At 39.6% G+C, this 24,055-nt stretch overlaps 1 protein-coding gene across 1 annotated transcript in view; it reads left to right on the plus strand.

Annotated features, from left to right (window-relative positions):
- Positions 1–24,055, plus strand: part of LOC131874250 (uncharacterized) — a 150,687-nt gene that overhangs the window by 124,228 nt on the left and 2,404 nt on the right. The gene's annotated exons all lie outside the window — the stretch shown is intronic.

Raw genomic sequence — 24,055 nt, forward strand, 5'->3', positions numbered from 1 at the left:
TTCAGAGATCTGAATAAGGCATGTCTTAAGGATGACTTCCCTCTACCAAATATCGACATCATAGTAGATTTGACAGCAGGACATGCCATGCTTTCACTCATGGATGGCTTTTCGGGATACAATCAAATAAAGATCGCACCAGAGGACCAACATAAGATAGCCTTCACATGTCCATGGGGCACATACTGCTGGAATGTAATGCCTTTTGGTCTAAAGAATGCAGGAGCGACCTATCAAAGAGCAATGACCACCATCTTCCATGACATGATGCATACTATGATGGAAGATTATGTGGATGATTTACTAGCAAAATCACTTACTAGAGAAGGACATCTTCACATCTTAGATAAAATATTTGATAGACTGGAACAATACCATGTTCGACTCAACCCAAAGAAATGTGTCTTCGGAGTGACCTCCGGGAAGCTTCTAGGATACATTGTCTCAAGCAAAGGCATTGAGGTCGATCCAGCAAAGGTTAAAGCAATCATGGACATGCCACCTCCAAAGAATATCAGTCAGCTAAGAACACTACAAGGACGGCTTCAATCTATCCGAAGATTCATTGCACAATTGGCTGATAAGTGTCACCCATTTACACATCTGCTACACAAGAACATACGCTTTCAGTGGGATGACAAATGCCAACAAGCATTTCAGACGCTTAAAGACTATCTCATGAATCCACCATTGCTGATGCCACCAGATCCAAGTAGACCATTATTGCTCTATATCTCAGCAACAAGTACAGCATTGGGTGTACTACTAGCACAACATAATGCAGAAGGTAAAGAGTGTGCTGTATACTACATCTCTCGCACACTGGTGGGCTATGAACTCAATTACACACCTATTGAGCGAGCTTGCCTAGCAGTAATCTTGGCAGCCACTAAATTGCGGCACTATCTATTAACACACAAGGTGCAACTTATTGCAAAGATTGATCCACTCAAGTACTTACTTAGCAAAGCAGCATTGACGGGTCGCTTGGCCAAATGGGTAATGATTCTAAGTGAATTTGACATCGAGTATGTGGACCGTAAAGCTATCAAAGGGCAGGTCATTGCAGATCAGTTGGCCGATGCACCACTCATAGGCGATCATCCTCTCATTTCCAATTTTCCAGATGAAGAGATATTCATGATCACAACAGCACAACCATGGAAGCTATATTTTGATGGGTCATACACTAGGCACGGCTCGGGGGTAGGCATTCTGTTTATCACACCTCAAGGTGATAGCATCCCGAAGTCTTACAGGCTCACATTTCCATGCACAAACAACATAGCAGAGTATGAGGCCTTGATCACGGGACTCAGGTTAGCCGTACAATGGAAATTACAAGAACTACAAGTATATGGCGATTCCCAACTAGTCATTCGACAAGCAACAGATTAGTATCAGACCAAAGATGATAAACTCATGCCATACAAGCAAATGGTGGACAAACTAAAGACATCATTTACTACTATCACTTTTGAGCAGATACCAAGAGATCAGAATCGAGCTGCTGACGCTATCGCTACCATCGCATCTCTACTAGATCTTCCACAGAATTCAACATGCTACGAGTTCTTGGTAGAACAACTTTGGATCCCCGCTTATGATATCCCCGAATCTGAAATGATATGTTGCCTTGTTGGTTCTGAATCCCCATGGTACGGTGAGTTCTACACCTATCTCCGCGATCACACCCTTCCTCTCAACCAATCAAATAACCAACGTAAAACCTTCATTCGCCAAACTGCTCGATATACCATTATTGCCGAAACCCTATACCGACGCGGTCTTGATGGTACTCTCCTTCGATGTCTAGAACAAGGTGAGATAACAAAGGCTTTGGAAGAGGTACATGAAGGAATTTGCGGGACTCACTCAAGTGGTCCATCACTAGCCAAGAAGATCATGCGAGCTGGATACTATTGGCCATCTATGGAAAAGGATTCCTACTACTTTGTTAGGAAGTGCAAAAAATGTCAAGTTCATGGCGACCTAATACATGCACCAGCTCAAGAACTGCAACCAATCACAACACCATGGCCTTTTTGTCAATGGGGTCTTGATCTTGTGGGTAAAATCCATCCATCTTCATCCAATGGCCATAAATTCATTATTACCGCCACCGAATATTTCACCAAGTGGATCGAAGCTGTTCCACTTACCCAAGTCACCGGCAAGCAGATCGCCTCATTCATCCTCAACTACATCATCTGCCGGTATGGTGTACCCATGTCCATCGTCACAGATAACGGTCTTCCTTTTAAAAATCAGGATGTCCGTGAACTTTGTGAGAAATTTCATATCCAACACCGCTTTTCCACTCCCTATTACCCACAAGGCAATGGTCAGGCCGAAGCATCCAATAAAAACATATTAAGAATCCTAAAGAAGACAGTCAATGATGCCGGTCGTGATTGGCATGTTCAATTGAATCCAGCGCTATGGGCATATCGAACTAGCATTCGAACCCCTACAGGTGCAACTCCTTATTCATTGGTCTATGGTGCAGAAGCTATCTTACCTATTGAGGTCGAGATACCATCCTTACGAGTTTCATTGCACAATCTCATTGATGATGACGCATACAGAGTCTCACGCCTTCAGGACTTGGAGCTACTTGATGAGAAGCGACAAGCTGCATACAACCATCTCAAAGCCTATCAGCAGCGCATGAGTAGAAGCTACAATCACCGAGTTAGACCTCGTACATTTGAGGTAGGTGATCTTGTTCTTCGAGAAAATCCTCGCAACCAACCAAATAGAGAACATCAAGGCAAGTTTGAATCAAACTGGCTGGGCCCATATGTTGTCACTGCTGTATTCGGGTCCGGGGCATATCAGTTGGCTACATCAGAAGGAGAACCGCTTGCAGATCCAATCAACAGCATGCACCTCAAACGGTTTTATACCTAAGCTGTACAGAGCATCCGGGTCCCCTGCATACCAGAAAATACCAAAAAACATTCAGAAAAATGTCCTGAAGAAAATACAAAAACATTCAAAAAAGTAAAGAAAAATCATGCATCCAAACGGTGAACAACCACTCCGGTGGCACCTTGGGTAAGTGCGATGGTGAAAACCTGGCAAACAGGCGCCACTCGTAAAGGCAATGGCTCCAGTATCTTTCAGGCTCATTGCGATCACATTCATGCACACATACATCCATCCATCCAAACCATGGCTTGTTATTTGATCTGCAATTAAGAAAATACTCCATGCGTCTAGCATCCCACCTTTTCATAGTCAGGTCTACAAACTGGGGGCAATACCCTTACCCTCGTGAAGGAAGTGTATTCTACATTGTCTTATATGTCATTACGCTCTTCATTCAGGCAATCATCAAAAATCCAAAAACATTCAAAAATATCTCGCAAAAATACCAAAAACATTCAAAACAATTCAAAATCCAAAAACATCGACAAAACCATTGAAAAATCACACAAAAACATGGCAACACCTTGTACATACTCATCCATGCAGATACCAAAACAAACATTGCGACAAACTACTCACACAATGACCATTTACCAAACAACCACACAATCCACATCAACAATCCAAAACTGTCTTTAAAACAAGGATGCATCATTCCTTACCAAAACAAAGACAAGATGACATTTTCTTTGACAAGAAAATTATGTTAAGCTATCAAATGCTTGGTTGATTCGTGAGTAATTCATTTGTTTATTTGTATTAGGATCTTTCAGCATTGTTTTGTATCGTTTGTGCATTATTTCCGATGAAGTTCTGGGGCATGTACTAATGGTGTCTACGTGGGAAGTTCACCAAGCTACATGATCTTATGCAAAAATATAGTCATAGATCACTACGGCTTGCTGACTACAGCGTATACCTCGACCATATGAGCATGAACCATTACCAAGGATCCATATTCTTTTATTCTTTATGTATATATTGTTTGTTTACAGGTACAATGCTCATTCTTTGGTTCCTCCTCATCCAACTGGATAAAGGTTTTATCTCTTATTACAGTATGCACTTGTCTCAGGATATGATCAGCCTAAGATCAAGGAGGACGATCCAAGTCATGCATGAAAGGAGATAATCCTTATCAGTTCCGCAAGCAATACTCAGGTCAACTTGATCCATTATATCAAGTTGCTTGTATTAACTTGCTATATCAAATCCATGTAAGAAATACTCTGGTCATCTTGAATCTTTATGTCAAGTTGCTTGTATTTTCTTACAACATTTTAAAGCTCAATGATGAAAAATAAAGCACCATGGATCGTCATTCCATCTCATCTGTATATATTGCATTTCGTTGCATTCCACCCATCCATACATTCATAATAGCTGCATATCATGCATACATAGTCATAATAATGCATACTCTATTTTACTCATCTTCTTCCATAGGACTCGGTCCTAGTCCTCCATATCTTCTATCTAACATCAAATCCCCCCTCACCCTCCCTATCTTGATCATCACCATCACATACCCTACATCGTGTCCCCATCAACCTAATCAAGCCACGTTCATCACCATCCATCTCTAAATAGGCAGGATTGTGTTTCCTATCCTAAGTCATCCAACAAGTCAATCAAGTTACTCTATCTGCATAGGTACATCAACTCACGCACACCTAGACTATCAACAGATACTCTGATCAAGTATCTTCGGGTCTCAACAGGTAATTGATTATGGTAATCCTAGACTACATCAGGCATTTATCATAATGACCTAGTCTCAACGGGGCTGCCATGATTCCCCACAGCCATCCATCACATGCACACACTATCAATTGATCAACCAATCAAACACAATCCAACGGACAATTACATCAATTGTCTACGTCTCAACGAGTATTTTGCTTCATATACCTTGACTTCATCGGGCAATTACATCAATTGTCTAAGTCACCATCAGGTCACTTTGATTCACTTACTCAGACTTTATCATGTCCAAGCGACCAACTGACATCAACTGTCACGCTTTGACTTGACCGGGGCAATTAAACCGATTGCACCAGATTGTCCAACCAATTTTGATCAATTGTATAGCATCAATCCAAACCCCACACTACATCTGCTATGTATCTCTTGCATGACCTCAGGGTATTCGTTGGCTTGTTGTTTCTTCATATTCACTCCATTTTCTCCCATTCTTTCATCATTAGTTCTAATTTCTTCTATTCTACCTCCCCTCCACTTTGCATTCTTTTTCGAGAGATCGCCCGATTTTTCAAAACAAAATTTGGCCCATCCCTCGAGGGGGCATACCACCCATTAAATTTACATTTTATGGGGCATTTCTTCACACCTATTTTTCTTTCTTTGAAACGACGCGATAAACCGCACCGTCTCAAAGAGGGGCAAATGTAGTCACATAAATCTGTCCACTTAATTAAATGAATACTTAGTATTTATTTGATTATTTAACCATCAATTAATGAATTAATTAAATTAATATTTAATTAATTCATCTTAACCCTCTTCTCCTATTAATTAAATAAATTATTCAATTTATTTGATTTAATTCACTTAACCAAATTCATACCATTAATTAAATAAATAAATCATATTTGTTTAATTAAATCTTCTCTCACATTTAAATAAATTAATATTTATTTAAATCCCCCAAAATCCCACCTCTCACATTTAAATAAATAAATCATTTATTTAAAATCACCTTTATCCTCCACCCACTTGCATTTTCCTACAAATACAAGTTGCACAATTATTTTAAATAAATAATTTATTTAAATCACCTTTATCCTCCACCCACTTGTATTTTCCTACAAAAGCAAGTTGCACAACTATTTTAAATAAATTATTTATTTAAAATCCTATTTATCCTCACCCACTTGAAACCTTTAATGGTTTCCCTTAAAGTAGTCAAACTTGATGGCTTTAAAGTCTTCAAACTTGATGGCTTCCTTCTATAGTCTTCTTAAGACTTTAATGGTTTTCCTTAAAGTCTTCAAGCCTTTAATGGTTTCCCTCAAAGTCTTCAAGCATTTTAAATGCTTTATCTTCATTTTTCTCATTTAAATAAATTAATATTTATTTGAATATTTATCCAAATGCAAATTACACCATTTAATTGAAATAAATGATTTTATTTTAATTGAAAATACCAAAATTTCTCCCACTTGCATTTTCCTACAAAATCCACTTGTATGCCTAAACCCCTTCTAAATTCTTCTAAACCCTTCCTAATTAGCCTAATCCATCCCCTAAATATTGTCACATTCCTAAGCAAATTGGAGTCACTTCTCAAAGACTCCAAAGTCTTTGAAAAGCAATTAATGCTTTGTGTGTTCAACAAATTAACCCTCAAAGTCTTGGATAACCTTTGAAAGCTTCCAACCTTCAACCACTTAATCCCCAAAGTCTCCAATAACCATTAATGGTTAATTCAACCCTCCCACATGGTTAAAACATTTGTTTTGACTCAACCTCTACCCAACCCAAAGGTCTCATCAGGCCATTAATGCTTTGACCATGATTATCTCTTAATCATTTGCACAAAGGTTTATCCTTGCATTAACTCCTAATCCAGTGGGTAATCTTAATTTAGACTTGACCCTTACCTTCTAGATAACCATGAGGTCTTCTCAAGCCTTTAATGCCTCCAACCTCTTCTCTCAACCCAATCCTATGTTGACACTTGTCACCATTTTATTGGTGCCAATTGTGCACATGGATCCCCAACTTTCAATCCTAACCCTTGTTAAGATTGCTCAATCTTAACCCTTCATTTCTCCATTTCTTCTATAAATAGAACCCTTCTCCTCAAGCAAAGAGAAGCATTTTAGAGTATTGTTGTTATACTGGCATTAGCATAGAGCTTTTTCATAGCATCACTATCTACTCTTGCATAGTATTTGCTTATCATATTCAACCATCTTGAATCTCCATATGGCATCCATGGCTAGTGCTAAAAGCTGAGAGCTACACTCATTTGGGACTTGGAGAGGAGAGGAACAAGGGAGGAGCAACTATGAGCATCTTGATTAGCTATTTCATTCTATGTTTATATGCTTTCTATTTCATGCTTAATATCTCTCTTGATATGCCTGTTTAGGATAATCTTTTGTTGCTAACACTAACGTTTGTTTCTTGTGCTCTTGTGTGTGTTGCCATCAAACAGATTTTCTAATCCTTTTTGCAGAGCATCAAGAAGTATAACCTTATTTGGGTGTATCCTTAGGTGTGTGGGTAGGGCTTTGTATCAAGTGGTATTAGAGCGTAGGAGTTTTCTTTGGATAGAAGGAGAAGACAAGATGTCAAAACAAGAGGGATCCCAAGATGTACCATCAAGAATAACCAATGCTAAGTTGAATGTCCTGGTGAAGAAGCAGATGGTAGAGAGTAGAGAAATTAGGGCTAAGAATCAGGCCTTGAGAAATGAGTTGGACCGGTTGAGGGAAAAAGTGGAGATGGGAGAGAGAGACTCTGGAGATGCTGAAGAAGGGGATGAAGAGGAGATCCATAGGCAGGAAGAACTAGAGGTTCATGTAGACCAGAGACCCCTAATGAGTATCCTCAAGTCCATGGAAAGAAGAACAATGGATGTGAAGATGGATCTACCATTGTTTGCAGGCAAGATGGAGCCTGATATAGTGATGGAGTGGATAGACTCCTTGGACAACTTTTTTAAAAGTGAAGACATACCAGAGCACTAGAGAGTCAAGATGGCCCAATCCAAAATGAAAGGGGCTGCACTAACTTGGTGAAAGAGGGAAAGAGAAAAGTGGCTACATGGAAGAAGATGGTGGCTTTGGTGAAGGAAGCCTATATCCCAATGGATTACTATGTCCAATTGCATAGAAGAAGACAAAAATTAAGGCAGAAGGAGTTGGACGTGAGTTCCTATACAGAGGATTTCATGAAGTTGTGTGTGAGGACCAAGGTGAAAGAGAGTGAAGATGAGAAGGTGGCAAGATATCTCAATGGGTTGAGATTTGCAATCCAAGAATATTTGAATCTCCACACCCCAGAGACAGTCCAAAAATGCTTTCAATTGGCACTCAAGGTGGAGGAGAAGTTGAAGAGAAGGCAAGAACAAAATGGCAGAGTTAAAGGGAGACAACAAAGAGGGGGAAGAGGTCCTTTCATAGGTAGGGGAAATGGTTTTGGATACCAAGGTGACTCTAGCCAAGAAGGTAATAGAGGAGAGAATGGCTACAATCCAAGAGGGAACTTTAGGGGTAGAAGACCACCCTCTAGAGGAAGATCCCAAGGCACAGGACCTCCTAGATGCTATAACTACAACCAAGAAGGGCACATGGCCAATAGGTGTTCAGAGAAGGCTTCTAGCTCAATGGGAGAAAGGAGAAGCAATTTGGTGCAGGAATTTGATTGTCAAAGTGTGGCAAGTGCAAACACCTATCAAAGTGTTAATGCTCCTGATAGCTATGGGTATCCTAAAAGAGGAGAGGCTCTGATGATGAGAAGAGCAGTAACCACCATGAAGGTACCTAACAAGGAGTCTACACAAAGGAAATCTCTTTTCAAAACCACTTGCAAGGCAGGAGGAAAGGTATGCAAGCTTTTGATAGACTCTAGATCCACTGAAAATTTTGTATCACTTGAAATGGTAGAAAAGCTTAAACTTAGAAGGCTGCCTCATCCTTGCCCCTATAAGGTCTCATGGCTCACCCAAGGTCAGCAAGCCATGGTAGAAGAGCAGTATTGGGTGGAGTTTCAGATTGGATCATACAAGGATAGATTGCTATTTGATATAGCCAAGATGGATGCATGCCATCTCTTATTTGGGAGACCATGGTAGTATGACTTGAAAGCTCATTGTGACAGGGTGAGAAACACGTATTCAATCACCAAGGATGGTAAGGTGATAAAACTCTTACCTCTTATAGAGGACAAGGTGGAATCAAAAGGGAAAGATGTTGATGGTAGAAGGAAAATAGTTCATGAAGGAGATTGCAGAGAAAGGTGCAGTTTTCTATGCCCTCATGCCTAGTCCCAAGGTGACAAGGAAAGAGTAGTTTGCAGAAGAGAAATAAGGAGGATAGAAGCACACAGACCCTATAGTTAGACAGTTGCTTGATAAGTACAAAGGCATCATCTCAGATGGAATGCCAAGATCCCTGCCACTAGTGAGAGACATCAGTCATTGCATAGATTTGATCCCTGGATCTACTCTCCCAAACTAAGCAACATACAAACTCACTCCAGATCAGAATGTAGAAATGGCAAGGTAGATTGAAGAGTTTCTTGAATCAGGCCTAATTGGCAAGAGCTTAAGCCCATGTGCACTACTTGTTGTCCTTGCACCCAAGAAAGAAGGCACTTAGAGGATTTGCACAGACTCAAGGGCCATCGACAAGATAACTATAAGGTATAGGTTCCCAATCCCTAGGATTGAGGATTTGCTTGATTGATTGGGGAATGCTAAATATTTTACCAAAATGGATCTAAAAATTGGATACCATCAAATTAGAATAAGGTCAGGGGATGAATGGAAAATGGATTTTAAAACCAATGAGGGGTTATATGAGTGGAAATTCATGCCATTTGGGTTTTCCAATTCCCCTAGTACCTTTATGAGGTTGATGAATGAGGTCTTGGTGGAATTTATAAGCAAGTTTGTCATAGTATACCTAGATCATATCTTGATCTTCAATCACACAAGGGAAGAACACCTCAAACATATAGATATGGTTCTCAAGAGGTTACATGAAGAGAAACTAATGATCAATTTGGATAAGTGTTTGTTCATGTAGGAGGAGATCATTTACTTGGGCTTTGTAATCTCACAAGGTGAGTTGAAAATGGACCAAGAGAAGGTAAGTGCTATACTATCTTGGCCAACACCTAAGTCTATGAATGATGTCCGAAGCTTCCATGGTTTAGAAATTTTTTAAAGGAATTTCATAAGAGGATTTAGTCATGTTTGTGCACCCATGCTTGACACCATAAAGGGAGGACAAAAGTGCAGGTTCAGTTGGACCAAAGAGGCAGATGATTCATTTGAAAAATTGAAGAAGAAGTTTGTAGAACAACCAATCCTTACCCTACCAGACTTCAACAAAATATTTTAGGTGGAGTGTGATGCAAGCCATATGGCTATTGGGGCAGTGCTTAGTCAGGAAGGAAGACCTATTACTTTTTTCAGTGAAAAGATAAATGATGCCAAGAAGAGATACTCATCTTATGACTTGGAGGTGTATGCTTTGGTTCAGTCTTTGAAGAAGTGGGAGCACTATTTATTGCCTAAAGATTTCATTGTTTTTACTGATAATTAGGCACTCATTTTCATAAATAGCCAAGAGAAGCTAAACCACCGGCACATGAAGTGTGTAGAGACCCTACAAGCCTTCATGTTCACCCTCAAACACAAGAAGGGGGTCAAGAACAAAGTTGCAGATCCTTTGAGTAGGAGGGTCTTAACTATCAACCAAATCAAGATGGAGAGTGTTGGTATTTATTCCTTGAAGAGTATGTATGATGCTGATGAAGACTTTGGAGAGATATACAAGGTATGTGAAACTTTTGGTGAGAGGTATCATATTGAGTTTTCTGAATTTCTGATACAAGATGGATTGGTATTCAAAGGAGGACAGTTGTGTATTTCTAAGTGTTCCATGAGGTTAAATATCATTAGGGAGAAGTATTGTGGAGCTATGGCATGTCATTTTGGCATTGACAAGACCTTAGACCTTGTGAAGAGACACTATTACTAGCCTAAGTTGCAGACATATGTAAGGAAGTTTGTGGAAACATGTGTAATATGTCAGAAAGCCAAGGGGAAGTCCACTAATGCAGGTTTGTATCAGCCCTTACCCATTCCTTCTAGGCCATGGGAGAGCATAAGTATGGATTTTATGTTGGGTCTACCTAGGACAAGGAGGGGATTTGACAGTGTCTTTGTAGTGGTGGACATGTTTAGCAAAATGGCTAATTTCTTGCCATGTAAGACTTCTTGTGATGCCTCATATGTTGCAGACCTGTTCTTCAAAGAAATAGTCTAAATAAATGGATTGCCTCTAAACATTGTTTCAGATAGAGATGTGAAGTTTATAGGTCACTTTTGGAGGACCCTTTGGAAGAAGTTGGGAACTAACCTAGCTTTCTCATCATCCTACCATCCTCAAATGGATGGACAAACTGAAGTTGTCAATAGGTCATTGGGAAACCTATTAAGGTGTTTGACAAGGCAACATGGAGAAAAATGGGACAATATACTGTCACAAGCAGAGTTCTCATACAATGACACTATAAATAGGAGCACAGGGAAGTCTCCTTTCCAAATTGTGTATGGCATCCACCCAAGGGGAGTATTGGAGTTAGGGGATTTTCCCAATGAAGATCCCATTAGTTTAGATGGTGAAGCTTTTGCATCAGCCATCAGGGAGGTACATGATCAAGTGAAGTCTCATCTCCAACAATCTGCAGTGAAGTACAAGGCTTATGTGGACAAGAAAAAGAGGGATGTGCAGTTTAGTGTTGGGGACTTGGTATGGGTACATTTGAAGAAGGAGAGACTCCCAAAGGGTAAGCACACCAAGCTCATGTAGAGGAAGATTGGACCATGTCAGATTTTGAAGAAATATGGACAAAATGCCTATGAAATCCAACTTCCTCCTGATATTGGATTATCACCCATTTTTAATGTGTGTGATCTTACACTTTTCAAAGGTAGTGACAATGAAGTGGAAAAACCAATGTAGGTTGTAGCATACAATGACATTCCAAGGTATGAATCACCTAAGTTGAGCAAAGTGTTAGACACTAGAGTCAAAAAGAAGGCAAGGAACAAGGAGTACATTGAGTACTTGGTGGCTTGGCAGGACAAACTAGACTCTGAGGAAGTTTGGATGACAGATAAACAAATTTCCAACCATGGTGCAGACTTACAAACTCTGATCTCAAGTGGGCTTGAGATCTCTTCTTCTGGGGAGTATGGTGCAGGTGCACCTCATCAACAAGAAAATCATGGCTCTGAGGGTGAACATTAGGACCCTAATAGTTGTCAGAGTGTGTCTTGTGTTTATGCAAGTTTGTTTCATATATTCAATAAACCCCACCATGTGAACCCATGTCACCAATTAGGCAAATTGATAAGACAATTGGGACAATGCGGTCAATAAGGGGTAGTAGAAGGTTTAGTTTTGTGTTTCATATGTTTTTGACATGTTTTAGGGGTGTTTTTTTGATCCAAGTGGGTGGATCCCCACCTTAGAAAGTTTGACAATATTTTGTGCAACATTGCAACTTTTGAGTACAAAAGTGCAACTTTTCAAAATGCGGTTGGGGGAAGCCATTCAATGGCTCCAACCTCCTCCAAATTAAGTTGGAAACCTTTGGAGAGTTGTATAAACCTTGTGGACATGATTCCCAAGGTTGTTGATGTTGTGGTTTAAAGTGGTGAAGCAATAAAACACTGAAATACTGAAGTTTTCCCTGAAATTCTGAGTTTGCAGTAATTGTACGTACTGGTACGGATTCAATTGAGTCAAATAATTCATGTAGTAGATGGAGGGGTGAAATATCTTTGATTTGGTGGTGGTTTGAGACTTTTATTGTGTTTGTGTAGTGAGAACCCTCCAGTTTTCTGACTCTTACCCAAAAAGTAAGGGTTTGGTTAGGGTTTTACTTGAAAATGGCAATATCCTGCATCTCCTTCCTCTAGAAGTTGATTCCTTTGGTGGAGTGAAAGATTGGTCAATTTAAATTAATTTTTTTGGGTTTTTGCAAGGAATATTTATTTGTGAGGACAAAGAAGCAAAACTAGGTAGGCATCTCTATGTGACTACCTTAGGCAAATTTAGGAGAGTCATCACAAAATATTATAGCGGTGGATTCCAATCATGGAAACCTGGAATTAGAGGTTACTCACCATACCCCACATTATCATGAACTTTATTTTCTTTATTGGATTCAAGAATTGGTAGTTTCTTTGTAAAATAGGCCTAATTGCCCTAACTAGGTCTTTTGGTCTCTAAAGGGTTCAGAACCTGAAAGTGCAAATCTGAGAAAACCATTTTGGGGATAAGTGTAACTCCCAAAAGGGTATCTCAAATAATAATTATTTTGTATGAGTGTGTAAAAAATTTTGGATTTAAGATCAATTTTATCTCGAAATAAGGCTACTAGCCTAGGGGGTAGGTTTCTAAAGGAGGTATAAGGAATTGGAGTCTAAACCCAAAACCAATGCTTGGACTAGTCTCTAATGTCCATAAATGAACCAATTCCAAATCCTTTAGGAGCAGGATATCATGGGATGGTGTATGGTAGGTATTGAGGCATTTACTCATCTTGAGTAGGCCCAAGCCTAGTGAATTTGTGAGTAGTTTCACCCAAGGTGTGGAGTCCTTTCTTGCAGGACCCTTGTTATCATTTTAGGGGTTAGAAGTCTAACCTTGTTTGGGCTTATCCTTAGATGTGTGGGTAGGGCTCTGCATCATCAACCCTGGTTCAGGTATCTCTTCTAAACTCAGGATTCCAAGCAAACATAAGAAGACCACTTCAAAGATCACCCCTTCGAGAAGCAGGACAATATCTATTGCCAATCAACCTCCCAAGTCTAAATTTTCTAGTTACAAAGATACTCCTCAATTTTCTACAAGTAAGCAAAGGATTTATATTGTACGCCAAAATTTCAATCCTGGGATAGGACTCTTGTCTACCCCAGACACCCAAGCAACATCAACAACATTGTCTGATAAAACTACTGCAGCAACTATCGACAAACCTGTCACATCAGCGAATCTCCCAATATAGTGGCAGAGTTATACAGAGTGATTTTGAGATAGATTCACATGAATACAAGTGGGATTCTTCATTTTCACAATCATCTGATGGGGACACTTTTGAGGTTAAGAAAGTTGAAGGAGATGCATTTATTAAGGCCTTTTGGTATCTAGTTAATGAGGACACTTCAAATAGGTTACCTCCCAAGCCCGATTACGAAGAGGATAGTACTGACGATGACCTTGGTTCCTCCTTCTTTACCCTAACTGACACATCCTATTAACTTAGCCTGATCGATGAAGCAATGCCAATTATTTACCTTGAACTCATTGAGTGGAACTCGTGAGATCCTCCACACCTTGACACCTTCCAAAATGATGACGCGATCATAGAATTTTTGGAATTATGGGATGACATACCAAGCAGGGATCACAAAGCTGGGTATGGTATTGAACTTAACCGTGCGACTTACTTTGGAGAGAATGCCACAACTTTTAGTCGCAAAAATATTACAATCAAAATAGGATCCTCAAGTGAAAATCACACTCTGGCACTTATGGAAACAAAAAGAGTAAAAACAAAGGACATATCTAGTGGTGAAAACCTCTCTGAGGTGCCTTAGGATGGAAGGTGTGACATTCTCCCCTTTAGCACTAGTCATGAGAGATTGTCTATTCTCATCGAAGAAACAAAGGAGGTTAATCTAGGGACACCTGAAAATTCATGCATACTACATCTAACAGAATCATTGACTCCAGCAGAAGATAATGATTTCATAGAGTTCTTTCACAAGAAACAAATCAATTTTGCATGGTCCTATGCAAACATGCCAGGAATCGACCTAGAACTAGTAATGCATCACTTAACAGTAGCAGAAGGAGCCAAACCAGTAAAACAAAAGCTTAGAAAGTTGCATCCTCAAATTGCACTATTAGTAAAAGTTGAACTCAAAAAGCTATTAGATGTGGGTTTCATAAGACCCATTGACTATGCAGAATGGATCTCCAACCTGGTACGAGTGGCAAAACTGACTGGGAGAATTCGTATCTATATAGATTTTAGAGATCTAAACAAAGCGTTTCCTAAGGATGACTTCCCTCTTCCAAACATTGATATGATCGTGGACCTCACAGCAGAAAATGCGATGCTCTCACTCATGGATGGATTTTTAGGATACCACCAAATAAAGATTGCTCCAGAGGATCAACACAAAACAACTTTTACATGCCCAAGGGGTACATACTGTTGGAATGTAATGCCATTCGTTCTTAAGAATGCTAGCGCCACATATCAAAGGGCAATGACTACTATCTTCCATGATATGACGCACACTAATGGAAGACTATATGGATGATTTACTAACTAAATCATTAACCAGAGAGGGTCACCTCACTATACTGGGCAAAATCTTCAACAATCTGGAGCAATATAATGTACGCTTAAATCCAAAGAAGTGTGTCTTTGGGGTAACCTTTGAGAAGCTACAGGGATATATTGTTTCAAACAAAGGAATTGAGGTTGATCCTGCAAAGGTCAAAGCAATTATGGAGTTGCCACCTCCTAGGAACATCAGTCAACTAAGAACATTACAAGGAAGGATACAATAAATTCGATGGTTCATTGCACAATTGGCCGACAAATTTCATCCCTTCACACATGATTTGCTTCACAAGAATGTTCATTTCAAATGGGAAGATAATTTCCAGCAAGCATTCCAATAGTTAAAAGACTACCTAATGACGCCACCATTATTGATGCCACCATCTCCAGACATGCCCTTATTATTATACATGTTAGCTATAGCTACGACCTTAGGAATCTTACTCGCACAACATAATGCAGAAGGCAAAGAATGTGCAGTATACTACATTTCCTAAACATTGGTAGGGTATGAACTCAATTATACCCCTATTGAACGAGCTTGTCTAGCAGTAATTTTGGTGGCCACCAAATTAAGGCACTACATGTTGACACACAAGATACAACTCATTGCCAAGATAGATCCACTCAAGTATCTACTTAGTAAAGCAGCACTAACAAGCCGTTTGGTAAAGTGGGTTATGCTCCTTAGTGAATTTGACATAGAATATGTGGAACGCAAAGCCCACAAAGTGCAAGTTATTGCAAATTATCTAGCTAAAGCGCCACTCACAGGCGACCATCCTCTCATTTCCAATTTTCTAGATGAGGAGATTTTCATTGTTATGCCAGTGTGACAATGGAAGTTATATTTTGATGGATCATACACCAGACATGGTTCAGGGGCTGGCATTCTCTTCATCACACCTCAAGGTGATAGCATTCCAAAATCATATTGGCTTATATTCCCATGCAGCAACAACATAGCAGAATATGAAACCTTGATCACATGACTATGCATGACCGTGCAGTGGAACTTAAAAGAGCTACAAGTCTATGGCGATTCACAACTGGTAATCTGACAGGTCACTGATGAATACCAAACTAAGGATGATAAGCTCATGCCTTACAAGAAAATGGTTGATATCTTTAAAGAACTATTCACAACTATCACTTTTGAGCAGATTCCTCGAGACCAAAACCGAGCTACAGATGCAATGGCTACAATATCCTCTCTCCTTGATCTTCCACAAAACTCCACATGCTACGAGTTCTTAGTTGAACAACTTTGGATCCCTGCTTATGATATCTCAGAATCCAAAATGGTCTATCAACTCATCAGTCCTGATTCCCCATGGTATGGAGAATTTTATGCCTATTTATGTGATCAAATACTTTCTCCTAACCAATCCAATAATCAACGAAAAACCTTCATACGCCAATCCTCTCAATACACCATCATTGCTAAAATACTATACCGATGAGGTCTCGATGGTACTCTCCTCCGATGTCTAGAGAAAGGTGAGGTGACCATAGTGTTAGAAGAAGTACATGAAAGTATCTACAGAGCTCATTCAAGTGGCCCTTTATTGGCTAAAAAGATCTTGCGGGCAGGATACTATTGGCCCTCCATGGAAAAAGACACCTACTACTTTGTTAGAAAGTGCAAGAAGTGACAAGTTTACAGAGATCTGATACATGCCCCAATGCAAGAATTACAACCTATCATAACATCATGGCCCTTTCATCAATGGGGACTTGACCTTGTGGGTAAAATCCATCCATCTTCATCCACCGATCATAAATTTATAATTACTGCCACATAGTACTTCACCAAGTGGATCGAAGTCGTTCCACTCACCCAAGTCACCGACAAGAAGATTGCCTCATTCATCCTCAATTACATCATCTGCTGGTATGGTGTACCCATGTCCATCATCACTGATAACAGACTCCCTTTCAAAAATCAAGATGTCCGTGAACTCTGAGAAGTTTCATATCCAACATCGTTTTTCCACCCCATATTACCCACAAGGCAATGGTCAAGAAGAAGCATCCAATTAGAATATATTGAGGATCCTCAAAAAGATAGTCAATGATGTTGGCCATGATTGGCACATTCATTTGAATCCAGCATTATGGGCATATCAAACTAGCATTCAAACCCCTATAGGTGCAACCCCCTACTCACTAGTTTATGGAGCCAAATCCATCTTTCCTATTGAGGTTGAATTACCATCTCTACGGGTCTCCTTGTGCAATCTAATAAATGATGAAGAATACCGAGTCTCACATCTCCAGGACTTGGAACTGCTTGATGAAAAGTGACAAGCTTCCTACAATCACCTAAAAGCCTATCAGCAATGCATGAGAAGAAGCTACAATCATAGGGTCAAACCTTGCACATTTGAAGTAGGATATCTTGTTCTTAGGGATAATCCTTGCAATCAACTGAATAAAGAATACCGGGGAGAATTTGAATCCAATTGGATGGGTCCATATGTCATCACTGTCGTCTTTGAGTCTAGGGTATATCAGTTAGCAACTTCAGAAGGATAACCACTATCAGATCCGATAAACAACATGCATCTCAAAAAGTTTCATACATAAGGTGTGCAGAGCATCAGGCTCATCCAATATCTGAAAATACCAAAAAAATGCAAAAAAAGTCTTGAACACAATACAAAAATATAAAACAATCAAGAAAATAGTCAAGAGAAATCATTCATCCAAATGGTGAAAACCACTCTGGTGGCGCCTTGGGTAAGTATGATGGTGAAAACCTAGTAAACATGCACCATTCATAAAAGGCTATAGCTCCATTGTCTATCAAACTTGTTGCGATCACATCCATTGCATCTATTGACCCATCATTTATACCATGGCTTGTTATTGATCTACAATCAAGGTTATTGCCTCATGTGTCCCATGTCATGCTTTCATACTGACACTTAACTGGGGGCAATATTCTTAACCTACTGATGGGAGTGGATTCTCCATGCTTGTGATTCATTAGGTTTCTCATTAAAAAATGTTCTGAAATAATACCAAAAATATTTGTAAAATCTCAGAAAATACCATAAACATTTACAAAATGTCCTAAAGAAAACACAAAAACATTCACAACATTCAAAAAATCCAAAAACATGACAAAAACATCATTCAAAAACATTTCAAATTATATTATTCCTTGTACATACACATCACAATAGTCACGAAAACAACATTTTGAAATGCCTTAAACAATGTCCACCTAGCAAAATCAACCAACAAATCACACATTTACACACAACTGTCTTCACAAGGATGTATCCTTCCTTACAAACAAGACATGGTAACATTTTCTTTCACAAGAAAATTTTGTTTGGCTGATAAGCAGTTGGTCAATTTTTTTGTATTTATATCAGGTTCCTACGCTACTCTAGGATATCCACAAGTGATTAGAGTAGCCAGGATGGTTCCTGATATCTTTTTCTTTGTTTGTTGTCTGCGGATTGTTCCAATGAAGTTTTGGGGCATATACTAATGGTGTCTACGTGGGAAGTTCACTAAGCTACGCGATCCTATGCAAAAATACAATCATGGATCACTATGGCTTACTGGCTACAACATATACCTCAACCATTTGTACATGAACCAAAATGGAGGGGAACTTTCCTTGTCTGTGATGTTTTCTTACAGGTGAAACTCTCAACCTTGGTTTCTGATACCTCAGCCAAGATCGATACTACCATGCTCAATGATGAAAATTAAGCAGCATGAATGAGACATGGATCACCATTTCATCTCATCTATTTATATTTCATTCCATTTCATATCACCCATTTATTTGTTCATTCATTGTTCATATCTGTGAGAAAGCTAAGCATATAAACCTTGTCTTGGGTACAATCACGATGGAGTTCTCTAATACATCATCTCACATCTCCATTCTATATCTGCATTTTCCAACCAACTTGACATTTATATATCATGTAGAAATGGCATTATCATTTAGTTGCATTTCAATCATTAAGTGCATTCATTATCATTTAGTTGTATTTCAATCATTAAGTGCATTCATTATCATTTAGTTGCATTTTAATCATTAAGTGCATTCATTCAATCATTAAGTGCATTCATTTAAAATCGTTAAGTGCATTCATTAAATCATTAAGTGCATTCATTCAATCATTAAGTGCATTCATTTCAAATCATTAAGTGCATTCATTATCATTTAGTTGCATTTCAATCATTAAGTGCATTCATTATCATTAAAGTGCATTCATTTATTCATTTAAGTGCCTTTGTTTATTCACCATAAAGTACATTCATTTAAAAACATATATGACATTTTTTATATCATTTCATTCATTTAGATTCATTAAGTACATTTAAAAAAATGCATAGTTTATTCATGTCATCCATATCATTATCTCATCATTTTAACATATACAATATTATCTATCAAATAGCATTATTCATTATCTAATCTCATCATTTAGCACAAATCATCATCATTTCATCACATTAATATCATTACAAAAACATCATACATCTATTAAACCTGCATCCACATGTTAGAAAATCATCCATATCATACATTTAGAAATCATATCATCAACATGTACATCTAGAAAGAAAACATATCCATCTTATATATCTAGACATAAATCATATCATCATCCTGCATAAAGAAATCATGTCATCACATAGATGCATATCATATCATCACCACAAAACTGAGATCTCATCATATATCGCATCAAAAAGAACACATGTATCAGAATACAATGATGTCCAAAATATAGGCTACCAAGAGCCATCCAAGTATCAGTATAATAACAATGTAACAATGCACAAAAGCACCTCAAATGGCACTCTGGCCCAATGCCGCTCCCCACCACCCTCCCAATCTTGCCAAGGAGGACCCATCACACCACCACTACTCTGACCCCTCTAAGACCGCTTTGATCTCACCCACCCTATCTGGGAATGGCTCATCACTTGTTGACTACTCGGTACCACCTACTCATATAATCCTCGCCAGTAGTCAATCTCTGCCCCTGCTCACCACATCTCCCTCATCATCTCCCCAGTTGGACCCTATCCCAGCACTCCTACCAAAACTCACACTCTATCCTATAGCTCCCTCACTCTATCCACTGCATGATCTCTCTCTCACACAACTATAGTCAACTCGGCCCCACGTGCAAAAAACTAGACATCCCTGGCTGCAATCTCTGCATCTCTGTCCTCTAGCTATGCCTCTAAATCTTGAATGTGCACATCGACCGCCATCAGGCGAGTCTGCAACTGTAATATCACCACATCTCATAGGTCTCCCTCTCCCCCACCTATGGCTCCTTGTCCCATCTCCATCATCTCATAACCACTCTCTCCACTTCCTATGGCTCCCTATCCCATCTCTATCATGTCATCACCACCCTCTCCACCACCGACATCTCTCCCTCCTACTCTCGCTTCTCCCTATATCAGTGGACCCTGTGATAGTCATAAAGGCTTCCCACCTCCACCTCTCCTCTGTAACTATCCTCCTCCACTCGCTCCACCTCCAAATCCATCTCCCCCACCCCAACCACCTCCACCAACTACTCCTCCTTCAAAATCTCCACCACCTCCACCTCCTCCATCTCCCCTACCATCTCTGCCATCCCTGCCTAATCTCCTCCTCCTCCCCTATCGCGGTGCTCTGTCATCCTCAAACGATGGCATGGGCTCTGCAGGATTTGAGATCTATGGAATTGGATGAGCAGCTCAATACTATGTATACTCCTCTGTCACCCCCGCATCTGCAACCTCTGCACGGTATGCCCATGGTCTAGCCTGTAATGTCCGAAACTCTACTCTCTTTCTCATGGGATAATACTAGCACCCACTGGAACCTCTCTCATACTACTTTGGCATACTCACCTAAACCTCAGGGCAAACCCTGTATACACCCAAACTATCTGATCACCCACCCTGGAAAATGCCTCTCTACCACGTATGTTGTCCATCCAATGAGGAACCACCCCATGAATACATATGGCATCGCCTCTACATCATACTCCCACTGCTCACACTCCCAGTAGGGGTTCCATATCATTGTATCTAACTCATCCAATGCATGTTGCCAGTACTCCAGCTTCCCCAACTAGGGTTGTGTCATCATACCTCCATACATATATACATAGGGTTGGTCAATTTCCCTAAACTTCAGACACACTCGTCTCAATATCAACAAGTGCTCCCATGCCCAGATATGAAGCAAGGTAATCCCTACTCCCAATGATGAAATCTCATGGTACACAACATCATGCAAATACCTGTATAAATATGCTAGCACAAATGGTCCCCATGCATATCGGGCGAGCTCACTGATCATCCGCTCAATCACCTGCCCCTAGCCCAGTGCAAGCCCATGCAACCTCCGATGCAGACATAGTATCCCTCCCAAAATGCATGATACCACTACTGGTAATGCCTCATATGAATCCACTATGTCCTCCCATAAAACCATTCCATCAAACACCTCTAAATCTAGATATGGGAATACTCATCATAGTGCCACCTCGCATAGAGCCCTGTCATATGTAACAAGCTCCCCAATAAATAGGATTTGTAGTATCCTCCAGATGTCCTCCAGTGTCACCGTCATCTCTCTTATTGCCAAATGAAAGGAGCATGTCTCATTGTGCCATCGCTTGGCCAGTGCTATCTATAATCCGTGATTCATGTAAATCATGGGTAGGTGCATCATATCATATAAACATGTTGCACATATACAGTCTATCTCCAGATTTGTCAACTGATCTCGCAGGTGCTGTGTGGTCAAGTTAGCACATATTTTTACAAAATATTTTATACTATATAGAGGTCTTTTTCTTTTATCATATGAGCATTTATTACTAGTTTGCATGTGTAGGAACCTTATTGGCACAAGTAAAGTTCTCTAGGGATTAGCTGTCTCAGGAATGTCAAGGTATCACTCAGGCACACTAAGGGCATGCACTAAGTATAGACTACACAAGGAATCCATTATGGAGGCATTTTGTCAGTAGAGAAGTCATTATGGTATGATCTAAGATTGTCTTCTAATATGTATTAGACCCTATGAGAATAGTGGCGATCACTAATATTCAACAGTGATGGTCCATCTTTGATAAATTGCAGAGTTTCAATCATTGGCATAAGTAGTCTCGATGAAATAGCATAGACGAGAAAGAGAAGGAGTATCAACATAACTTATACCAATGAAGCAACATGTGGATGCTTTGGAGCATTTAAAAAACACTCACCATGGTGTGCGCTCTTGAGAAAGTCATGTCATCCAGATAGCTTGTTCTGATGAAACAGAAGGTGATTGTTTTCCTATCGACTTGTATTGGCTTATCAACAAAGCGAAGAAATTTCTATACCAATAACCTATGAAACCATCGATATAACTTATAATGGTATGGAAAAGCTTATCATATAGTATCGGGAGATCGGAAGTAAGGAGAAAGTTTTATCCCGATACCCAATGACTAAAGGAAACTGAAGACGAACCCATCGGAAAAAAGAACCTTATTGGAGTAGTACAAAAAAAGCTAGACCAATCCCCAATGACATGGAGAATCAGAAGGCGGAGCTATCATTATTACCTATACCGATAAAAAAAACTCGAAAGCATAAAACACAAAAGGGCATCAGGTACTCATTGGGACTTCGGGAGGAATAGAAAAAGGCTATTCTGACCCCCGATGAAGATATAAGAACTTGAGGGGGCATCGGTGTGAGTTATATCAATAAAGAAAGCATCTAATGAGGATTCATCAGGACATCAGAAGAAGAACTTTTATGTTATATTGAAACCCGATAGGACCGTTTAGGCAAATGGTAAGTGCGAGGAGTTCCTCAAGATAAGTTATGCCTATAACGTGGTGGTCTTAGTCAGAATGCGGATTGGAATATTGAGAACATCGGGCATCAGAGGGACATGAAATAAACTATGCCGACACCCAATGAGTTAAATAAAAGGAAACCAAAGGTGAATACATCGGGGAGAGTTGTGTCGATGGAGTGTTGAAACAAAAGGCAAAGCCAAGACTGAAGTGATGCCCATCGGGATGAAATGAACCATTGAGATAAAGAAAAAATTGATATCCTGAGACCTGATAAGTGGGTCGGGATAGCTTGTGCCAAGCAAAAAGTAGTAAAGTCATAATAATCGGCGCCAAACATTTGAATGTTCAGGAGGAGTCTCGCCGATTAGCCATTGGACGTCTTGATGAAGAAGAACTGACAAAAAGGTTTCCATTAAATGCATCAATTGAGTAGATTTGTTGCCGCACGAAGCAAATCCATCAAGATTTGCAATAATCAATTGCAAGATTGGACTCCTTGGGACATATAACCAGCATTGTAGAGCAGCTTTTCTCATGAAGTTATTGCAGAAAGATATCGAGTGCCTATTGAGAAAATTTCTAAGTTATTGAGAATAGAGTGAAGGAATTTTTAGAGATGGAGGGGTCAAGCTCAAAAGGGAAGTGAAAGGTTGCCAAAATATCTAAAACCATGACAAAGAAATCAAAGGGTGAGGTCGGTGAGGTCTGAAGAAAGTTAAATCAAGACATGAAAGACCAAATGGGATCTCCAAGAGCTAGGTCACGTAGAGCTAAGGTAAGTTTGCCTTTGCACAACTAGTTGGAGGATAGATACAAAGAGATCGGAGATGTATTTACCACAGTGCAAGGGCACGAGTTGTTTCTTTTCCATTACTTTCATAGGGATGAGCCCATGCCAATTTCAAACCCATGGAAAAATGGTATAGGAAAGCTTGTAGTACCCAATGTGTTTGTGAATATTGATTTGTTGAAGCTTTTAGTAAGACATTATGATGCAAATAAGTGATGCATTATGCTATTTGATGGGACTGCTCTAGTGCATTTTGCAAAGGCTACAATTCAGGAAGTTTTTGCAGTACATTTGGAGGCGGATGTGCCTTTGTCTTTTGTAGATTTGGAAGAGGAGTATAGGAAGATGGACACTA

The sequence above is a fragment of the Cryptomeria japonica genome, chromosome 3, assembly GCF_030272615.1.
Source record: "Cryptomeria japonica chromosome 3, Sugi_1.0, whole genome shotgun sequence".
NCBI classification, from domain to species: domain Eukaryota; kingdom Viridiplantae; phylum Streptophyta; class Pinopsida; order Cupressales; family Cupressaceae; genus Cryptomeria; species Cryptomeria japonica.